The following is a 9,523-nucleotide window of genomic DNA, read 5'->3' as shown; positions in this document are numbered from 1 at the left end:
TTTGTATTCTTTAAAATTTGGAGAATGGCACTAGTCTGTGTCATTCCTTTTAGGATTCAGTTTTTCCTTTTATTTGCTTTCTTGGCTTGGGGCTGTAGATTCAGGAGTTCACACTTGGCCTTGACTACTACTGTAGCTCTTATTCTATAATGCAAGAAATCCAAGTGACAATTTTGACAACTTGAGATTACCATTCAGCTATTGGTGGAATGACCACCAGCTAGCTCTTTAGAACCACTGGACCCACTGTGACATGGTACTGGACCAGGACTCCAAGAATACCTGGTCACTACACATGTCTTATCTAAGATAGGGTATAACAGTGTTTTGGATACCCTCAGCACATAACTATGACAGAACTTGTGTCAAAATATTCTCAGAGGACAATATTTTTGTTTTCCCCATGTACAGTTATCTGAGTAAATGGTTGGATACTGTTTGGGAAAAGACAGGAAGGGATATAGACTTGCCTTTTGCTGCAGGGCTCTTGTTCAGATGAAAGATTCTTGGTCTGATAACAGATTCAAACCTGGAAACTAGGCATGAGATCATGATGTTCTTATGGAATCCTACCTCAGGCTTCTATTCATCTATTCTTTATCTCATTTAATTATATTTTTTAAATTTACACCTTGTAGACTGCTCATTTATCATGTCCCTAGGAAACAGTGTGTCTTTCATATGTGTTCCACATATGGACATAATGTTTCTCTAACCATCATTCCAAGCTTGCTTATTATTATGAGAATTTTACCCAATTTTTCTGATATTTAACTGGTACCACCTGGCCTCAGTTGTTCTTAGATTCTCTCATTCATCTTCATTGCTATTGATAAGCCTAGATATAATAACATCTTCTATACTCAGACAAAGATTATAGAGGACAACTGACACTGAGTTTTTCAATAATTACGCTAAAATGTTCTGCTCATCCCCTGAATATTCCTTATCTCCTTGGTAAATGTTTGTCTTCCTTCTCAAGCAACATATAACATTTGGTGCGGTTTTGGATTTTATATAGCGGATCAATTCTAACATACTCCTTTCTCCAAGCCTTTTCATGACTGGAAAATAATGGAATTAGATACTGTGAATAACATTTTTAAAATCTTGCTTTAATATGACTAGGATGAATACTAATGAAAGTCAACAATAAGGCCACTGTTTGCTCCCACTTTCTAATTCTAGGCCTTGTGGCCTGTATGAAACTATAAAAATACTCTTTTCCAATTTATAGTAAGAAATTCATTTAAGTAACTCTGAATTTATTTCTGTATTACCAAAAGGCATACATTTCCAGAAATATGTGTACACATTGCTATTAAATAAAGAATAGTGGAGCTGGAATTCTTACTTAGAGTTTTGAACTGTTCTCTCCAAACTGCCCCTCCCCATTCCAGTGTTTAATGACCTGAGTCTAATTTTGTCTTTGCCACTTACAAGGCACTCACTTTCCATCTGAAAATAGCATCCATTCTAGTCATATCATTCTGCGATCCTACTAGGTATGAGCTAGGAAGAGTATAGAATTTTCAAAGAAAATAACACATTTTATTGATCAATGAGTGATTTTTCATTGATTCCAATCACAAACCAACTATTATAATAATAGTACTTCTATAATTACTATGACTATAGAAATTATATACTTATATAAAATTATGGTTGGTAAAGCCATTATAAACACCATTTTGAAATCACTATAAATAAAGAAAAGTGGACATTGTTATCTCCATTTTACAGAAGTCTGAGACATCTTTGTTTTCCTAATCATATTTAAAAATTAATTTCAATTCTTAAGAGTAATAAATCCACAAGCCAGATTACTTAATATGACAGTAACAGTGACAACTTTTGTAAAAAAAAGTATTATAAAGTTACAAACATTGAGTTAATTTGTTTATTTTTATGTAGAATAAACTTGAAGAAAATATTAAACATTTACCTCAAAATTTAGTATGATTGGCCAAAAAGTTTATTAGTTTTTTTCCTGCAAAACAAAAGACACATTTTTCATTTTTTATTTTTCACAATAACTTTATTGATTTGGATAGTTTGAGTATGTTGGCTATTCCCTGCATAGTATAAAGTTGATTGTTCTCAATTAATGTCTCAATTTGATTGCTATCAACTTCAACTGGTCTGCCTGACCATGGAGCATCATCCAGCAAGAAATCTCCAGCATGAAACTTCACAAACAACTTTTGACACATCAATCAGTCACAGCACCTTCTCCACGCCCTGCACAAGTCTTTTTTGTGTGTTTCAGTTGTGTTTTTACCTTTCTTGAAATAATAAAGCATAATCTGCCAAAAAGTGTTGATTTTTTTCTACCATCAATATTAAAATGGCTACAAAAATTCACCAATTTTTGTTTCTTTTTTTAATGCACACTGACATGACAGCTGTCACAATACAATCTGACAAAATTATTTTAAATGAAGTTAATGACAACCAAGCACCACTAGAGCCATCTTACGGAAAAAAAGAAAATGAACATTTTTGGCCAATCTAATACTTTAAAATAGAAACAAAATTTTCTACAAAACTGAGGAAATATTATCTGTAAGCTGTTCTATTTCTGCATTTTAAAAATGTGTTTGCATAGTATAAAATATATGTAGTAACATTGAAATTTAATGGCATACTATTTATGTCAAACTACCCATTGAATAATTTAAATATTACATTAAATTTAGGCCAAAAATAACAAAATGACTGAGTGCACACATATGCACATCAATAATAAACAAACAAACAAACTTCAAAAAGAAATGAGCTTCAGAGATCTGTTTTACTACAGTTCTTTGGATCAGGAATACCACCTGGTGGTCAACCACATTGTGCTTCTCCAGTTGTTCCTTGATGCAGGTACCTCTTCTGCCTATTCCTTCTTCATTTTATTTCTTATTTTCTGTACAATCTTTCTTTCTTTTGAATTTCGAATTTTCAATAAAAGTAAATGAAAAGTATTTTAAGCCCATGGGAACATGTTTACTTGCAAAGAAAATGACAGGTGTATAAAAACAACACATATTTTTAATTTTCACTCTGGTTTAGACAAATTAACCCTGATAGAATAGAAAATAAAATGTAAAGAGAGTAAGAATTCAACAAAATGTAATAAATGAAAATGTTCATAATCTATTACTTGGTATTTGAATAGGAGATTAATTTTGATAATTATCAATGTCCATAAACACTTCTATGGTAATTTAATTTTCTGACAAAAAATTATTGCACTCTAAGTGAAAATTCATAGCTATCTAGTTCAGCTACATAAAGACTGAGGTAAGCTGAATAAATGGCTCTCAAATATGTTCAATTACTATTGCCCAAAGCAGCAATTTCAAAGGAAGCATTGTCCGCTTGGGGGAATCAATTCTTAAAGGGTTTTGAATTGGTTACTTCTAAAGCATCATTACCTTCCTGGCTGATCTAGAAGAAAATTAGAACAAAAAGAAATGGTTGCAGATTTTTGAGGGGAAAAAATAAAGCAAGTTTAAGTAAAGCCTTTCTCTTACCTTGCATTGGAAAAACTACCTCTTTAGCATTTTGGTTAACTTTTGAGTCAAAAATATCTTACCAATAAGTATAAATGTCATATTCATTTTTATGAAGCTATTAGCACTATGAGATAAGCCATATATAAATGTTGAATACAGCTTTAAGGTTTGTGTTTAATCCTGAAGTGTTCACCTCCTTTCATGTCTATCTACACTATATTCCTATTATGAAGCAGGGAGAGGGCTCTTATATTGTGCTTCATCGTTAATAAGTCAATACCTGTTCTGTTTCTGGGATGTTCTTTTCATGCCTTAAAACCTTCTAAAGTAAAAAAAAAAAAGTGTTACTTTGCCGAATGTTATACTGCAAAAGGAAAATTACAAATGGGAGTAAGTTAAAGGTCATGTGACAGACCATCCTGCATTATCTGGCTGGACCCAACGTGATTGCCACAGTTCTCATCGAAAGAAGGCAGGAGGAGTAAACGGCAGAGGAGTAGGTGATGTGATGACTGATGCAGTAATTGGAGGGATGACTTTTGAAGATGGAGAAAAGTGCTACAGGACTACACGTACAGAGTAGGACAATCACTTGAAGCTGAAAGAATAAGGAAACAGATTCCCCCTCAGGGCTCCAGAAGGAGCCAACCTGCAGACACCTTGGCTTAGCCTATTAAACTGACATCAGACTTCTGGCTTTCCAATCTGTAAAGATAAATTTGTGTTGTTTTAAGCCACTAAATTGAGGGGGAGGGAGGTTGCTGTGGCAGCAATAGAAAACACACACATTATTTGTAGAACAATGACTATTTTCACTACAAGTGAAATAGCCCTGAAATTTCCCTGAGGATTTTAGTTCTAAATTGATTTTGAAGCTTTAGCATAACAAGCCAAGGCCATTTAATGGGAGACATACTCTTGGTAAGTCCTAGACAATGTAGTCTTTGTAAAGAAATTGACATCCATGATTATGGTGTATGCTTGTCTATAGGTGGGTAATAAAGTAGAAAATGAGCTACATACACTTTGGTGGGCAGGTCCTGAACCAGTTCCCCTCCTACCTTCTAGGGAACTACTGCTCATTGTTGTAAGCAGGTGGAAAGAAGAAAAAGAAATAGAAAAAAAGCAAATATTAAAGTGTATGCAGGAAACAAGGCATACGAGACTGGTTTTAATTATCTTCTGAGGAGTGACGATATGCTCAAAAGGATGATGATGACATTAAAGGACTTCTGAGAAACGTTTGGGTTGAATTTTGGGAGAGAAAGAAAATAGAACAAGGGAATATTTATACGCGTGGACTCCTGAAAGCTTAATCAGTAACAAACCTAGTTTCTTCTCCTACCTTCTCCTATACAAGCTCATGGAACAAACAGATGAGTATATGTTATCTAAATAAGATGCCAACCTCTATGCAGATTTTTAGTGCACACATTAGCCCTTTTTTAAAGAACTTCTTTCCCTATCAGAGTCCAGTGTGTGCATAGGCATGAGGCACAGGCATGAGGGATGCAGGACAGAGTCAGGGTTCACCCCATCAGCTGGTGGACCACTGAGCACACACCCTCCCCTAATGGAGCATGGGGGTCTCTGTGACCCCCAGGAGAAGGAAAGAATCCCTTGCCTGGGAAGACTGAAGCCCCATTCTCTGATGTTCTATTTTGTCTCCTCTTCAGGGTAACTAGGAAAACTTCTGTGTGGCACAAAAGTGTATCTTAAAACTATGGATTAAGGTCAATTCTAGTTAAAAATACCAAACTCAGTAACATATAAATGACAAGATATTTTCAAAATTTTAGGTCAAAAGGAGGTTAAAAGTAAAAAAAAAAAAGATACATTTAGTTAGCCACAATTCTGTTTAATCAAGATTTAATTCTACTAATAAACTCTCTAACCAGAAAGCTTGAATTTATCTGAAAATCCATTTTATTCTCTGACAAAACAAGGAGTTCACAGCAACTCACTGACCTTTCAGTTAAAGTGAGTTTTTCAGTAGGACTGGAAAAGCTTTAAGGCTCAGATGCGGTATCTCTATGCTTGCAAGCTCCTCTGATCTTTTTCTTTATCCCCTTCCTAAATCTGGTCAGGATTCTGAGGATCCAGTTTTACAATAAACTGGTAAGTGTCGAGCACATAATAACATATTCATAAGTATGTGTGTGGCCTAAAATGGAGTCAGTCTCCAACCAATTTGCAAATATATAACCGCTCTTGGATCAATTTTAGGATAATGTAACAAAATGGTTACGGGTATTATACTTATCTCTTCACTCTTTTCCCTATGTATTGACTATGATGAGACTTCCTGTCCAAGTATAACAGATTTGTTTTTCATTGCACTTGTAACCACTAGGTGGCAATATAATGCAAACAATAAAAATCATTTAAAAGGAATTTCTCTATATTTGCTTTGCCTCACAGATAGTCTTATGCTTCCCTAAAATTTTAATTCAAAAATTAGAGCCTATAAACTAAATTGTATTTTGCACCTATTTTGTATTTATTTCTGCCTCCCATGTTTTTAAAATTACAAATTGCTTAAGAGAACTTATCTGCCTTACACACTTGAAAGTGAAGTTACTTCTAGATGCGTAATTACAACAGAAAGTTATAGTAATGATAATTTTAAAATGAAACTTATAAAGATGTAAATAAAAATACTAGAATATGGAAATATAATGTATAGGTTCTCTTCTCCAGTAAGATCAAGAAATAAAATTTGTGGGTTTTTTAAAGAATAAACACATAACACTATTCCCAAATACTTAAAATCTTTAAATGTAGTCTTTTCTTTAACTCATCTTTTATTATTCTAAAGGAGGATCTTGAAGATCCACCAGGATACATGAGAATTAAGTCCCGAGAGTCATAACAACTAAAAGCAGCTGTCAACTGAGGAACACAGGTAAATTCCAGAGTCTGGGAGCTCAAAACTTTTAGGCTTACTGATACTAAGCCCTTTAACCTACAAGGCAGATAACATATAGTTTAGATAACCTTTCACACTTCTACCAACATTCCCCAACTGCCTTTCATTATTTATTATCCATTTAAAATTGTCTGTGCATATTAATGTCAACTCAATTTTGCTACTATGAAAGTACTGGAAAAAATGAAGACACATTCAGGGTAAAAACCCTAAAAATTCTTTAGCAAGAAAATGTTTAGGACTAAACAAATTTAGCAAAGAGGCAGGGTACAAAATCAACACCAAAAATTAGTTGTGTCTATAGTAAAAGTAAACAATCCAAAAAGGAAATTAAGAAAACAATTATATTTGCAATGGCATCAAAAAGAATAAAAATACTTAGGAAGTTATCATGAAGGTGAAAGGTATACAATGAAAACAGAAAAATATTGCAGAAAAACTAAGAAAGACATAAATAAATGTAAAGACATCCATGTTCATGGACTGAAATACTTAACACTATTAAACATCAAGACCCAAAGCAATCTACAAATTTAATTCAATCCCTATCAAAATTTCAATAAAGATTTTTGAAGAAATAGAAAAATCCTTCCAAAATTCATATGAAACTTTAAGGGGCCATAAATAGCCAAAACAATTCTGATAAGGAAGAAAAAAGTGAGAGAGCCTATACTTCATGATTTTAAAATTTACTTCAAAACTTGTTGAAACAAGTTGAAAGTTGTTGAAACAATGTGGTACTTACAAAAAGACAGACATATAGACCAATAGAGCAAGACCAACAGACTTGTTTATCAAGATATTACAAAGTTAAAGGAATAATGACAGTGTGATATTTCTTCAAGAAGAGAAAATTGAGCAATGTAACTGAGTAGAGATTATAGATAACCCAAGGATAAAGAAACACTTGATTCTTTATAAGTTTGGCACTATAGTGTAGTAGGGTAAGAAAAGCCTTTTTAATAAATGATTCTAAGAAAAATGAATATTCATGCAAAAAAAGAAAATTCATTTTTCCCTCCACATTTAAACAAAAATCACTTAATGGTTAAGTGGGATGTCAATAGGAAAAGTAAAATGCTAGAAAATTAGAAAAAATTTATAAGACAACAAAAGAAGAATCATAAAGAGAATATTTACAAATTTGACTATAATAGAATTATAAATAATTATTCTATTAGAAATGCCGTGGAGAAAAGAAAGCCTCCTCTATAAATAATGCTGGGGAAATTGGAAGGCCACATACAAAAAAATGAATCTAGATAACTGTTTGTCCCCACGTATAAAAAATTAATTCAAAATAAATCATAGACTTAAATATAAAATCTGAAACAATAAATCACATAGAAGAAAACATAAGTACTAAACTTATAAACATTGGTCATAGAGAACATTTTATGAATTTGACCCCCAAAGTCATGGGAAGTAAACTCAAACATAAATACATGGAACTATATCAAACTAAAAGCTTCTGCACAGCAAAAGAAACCACCCAAAAACAAAGCAACAACCAACAGAATGGGAAATGATATTTGCAAACAACAGCTCCAACAAGGGGTTAATAATCAAAATATATAAAGAAGTCATACACCTCAACTCCAAACAAACAATCCAACTTAAAAAATGGGCAGAGAACCTGAACAAACATATCCCAAAGAAGATATACAAACAGGCAGCAGGTCTGTGAAAAGATGTTCAACTTCACTAGCTATTAGGGAAATGCAAATCAAAACTACAATGAGATAGCACATCACACCTCTTAGAATGTCTATTGTCAACAAGACAGGTAATAACAAGTGTTGGAGAGGTTGTGGAGAAAAAAGAACCCTCAGTCACTGCTGGTGAGAATGTAAACTGGGGCAGCCACTATGGAAAACATTATGCCAGTTTCTCAAAAAATTAAGAATAGAGTTACCATGTGATCCAGCAAACCCTCTTCTAAGTATCTACCTGAAAAATTCAGATAGATTTATTTATCTGCAAACATATTTACGGCCCTATGTTCATGTGGCAGTGCCCAAGACATAGAAACAGCCAAAGTGTCCATAAATAAAGGATTAGATAAAGAAGATGCGATACACATATGATTTCACTCACATGTGGAATCTAATAAACAAAGTGAATTAGCAAGCAAAATAGAGACAGACTCAGAGACAGATAGGCTCACAGCTCAGGGTGGGGTGGACGGGAGGAGTGGAGGGATTGAGCAAAAAAGTGAAAGGACTCATGGACATGGACACCAGTGCAGTGATTGTGGAGGAGGGTGGAGGTGGGAGAGGGTATGGGGGATAAATGGTAATGGAAAACTACAATAAAATTGAAAAAAGAAAAAGTGATGTGGTATTTATCTACTAATTACTACTCAGCCATAAGAGAAGATGAAATATTGTCATTTGTGACAACATATATAGACTTGAGAATATTATGCTAAGTGAAATAAGTCAGGCAGAAAAAGCTAAGAACCATATGCTTTCACTGATATGTGGGATATAAAACTGAAACTCATAGATACAGACAACAGTGTGGTGGTTACCAGAGGGAGAAGAGATGGGGTCATAGTAAAAAATAAAGGGGGCCAAATACATGGTGATAGAAGATTATGTTACTTTGGGTGGTGGACACACAATGTAATAGGCAGATAATGTACCATAGAAATGTACACTTGAAACCGATATGATGCTACTAACCAATGTCACTCCATTAATTTTAATAAAAAAGAGTTTACAATACCACAAATTTTATTAAGAGATTTATATTACAGTGCAATAGAGTGCATTATATATCTTATTTTCTTCTTAAATTATTTTTAACTTATTATTGATTTCTAAATGTTAAAAATTAAAATGAGGATATTTAAACAGCCAGAAAAGATATGCAAGAATGTTCAGCTTCATTGATCATGAGGGAAATATAAATTAAAAACAAAATTCACCCTGGCTAAGGTGGCTCAGTTGGTTAGCCATCGTCCTGCAAACCGAAGAGCACAGGTTCGATTCCCACTTGAAGCACATATCTAAGTTTTGGGTTCAGTCCCCTTTCAGTGCATATGCAGAAGGCAACCAATTGGTGTTTCTCACTATCATTGACG

This window comes from Phyllostomus hastatus, unplaced genomic scaffold (genome assembly GCF_019186645.2).
Source record: "Phyllostomus hastatus isolate PE091 unplaced genomic scaffold, TTU_PhHast_1.1 phas_contig_152, whole genome shotgun sequence".
Lineage (NCBI taxonomy): Eukaryota > Metazoa > Chordata > Mammalia > Chiroptera > Phyllostomidae > Phyllostomus > Phyllostomus hastatus.
The sequence above is the reverse complement of the archived record's forward strand: the minus strand, read 5'-3'. Positions refer to the sequence as shown.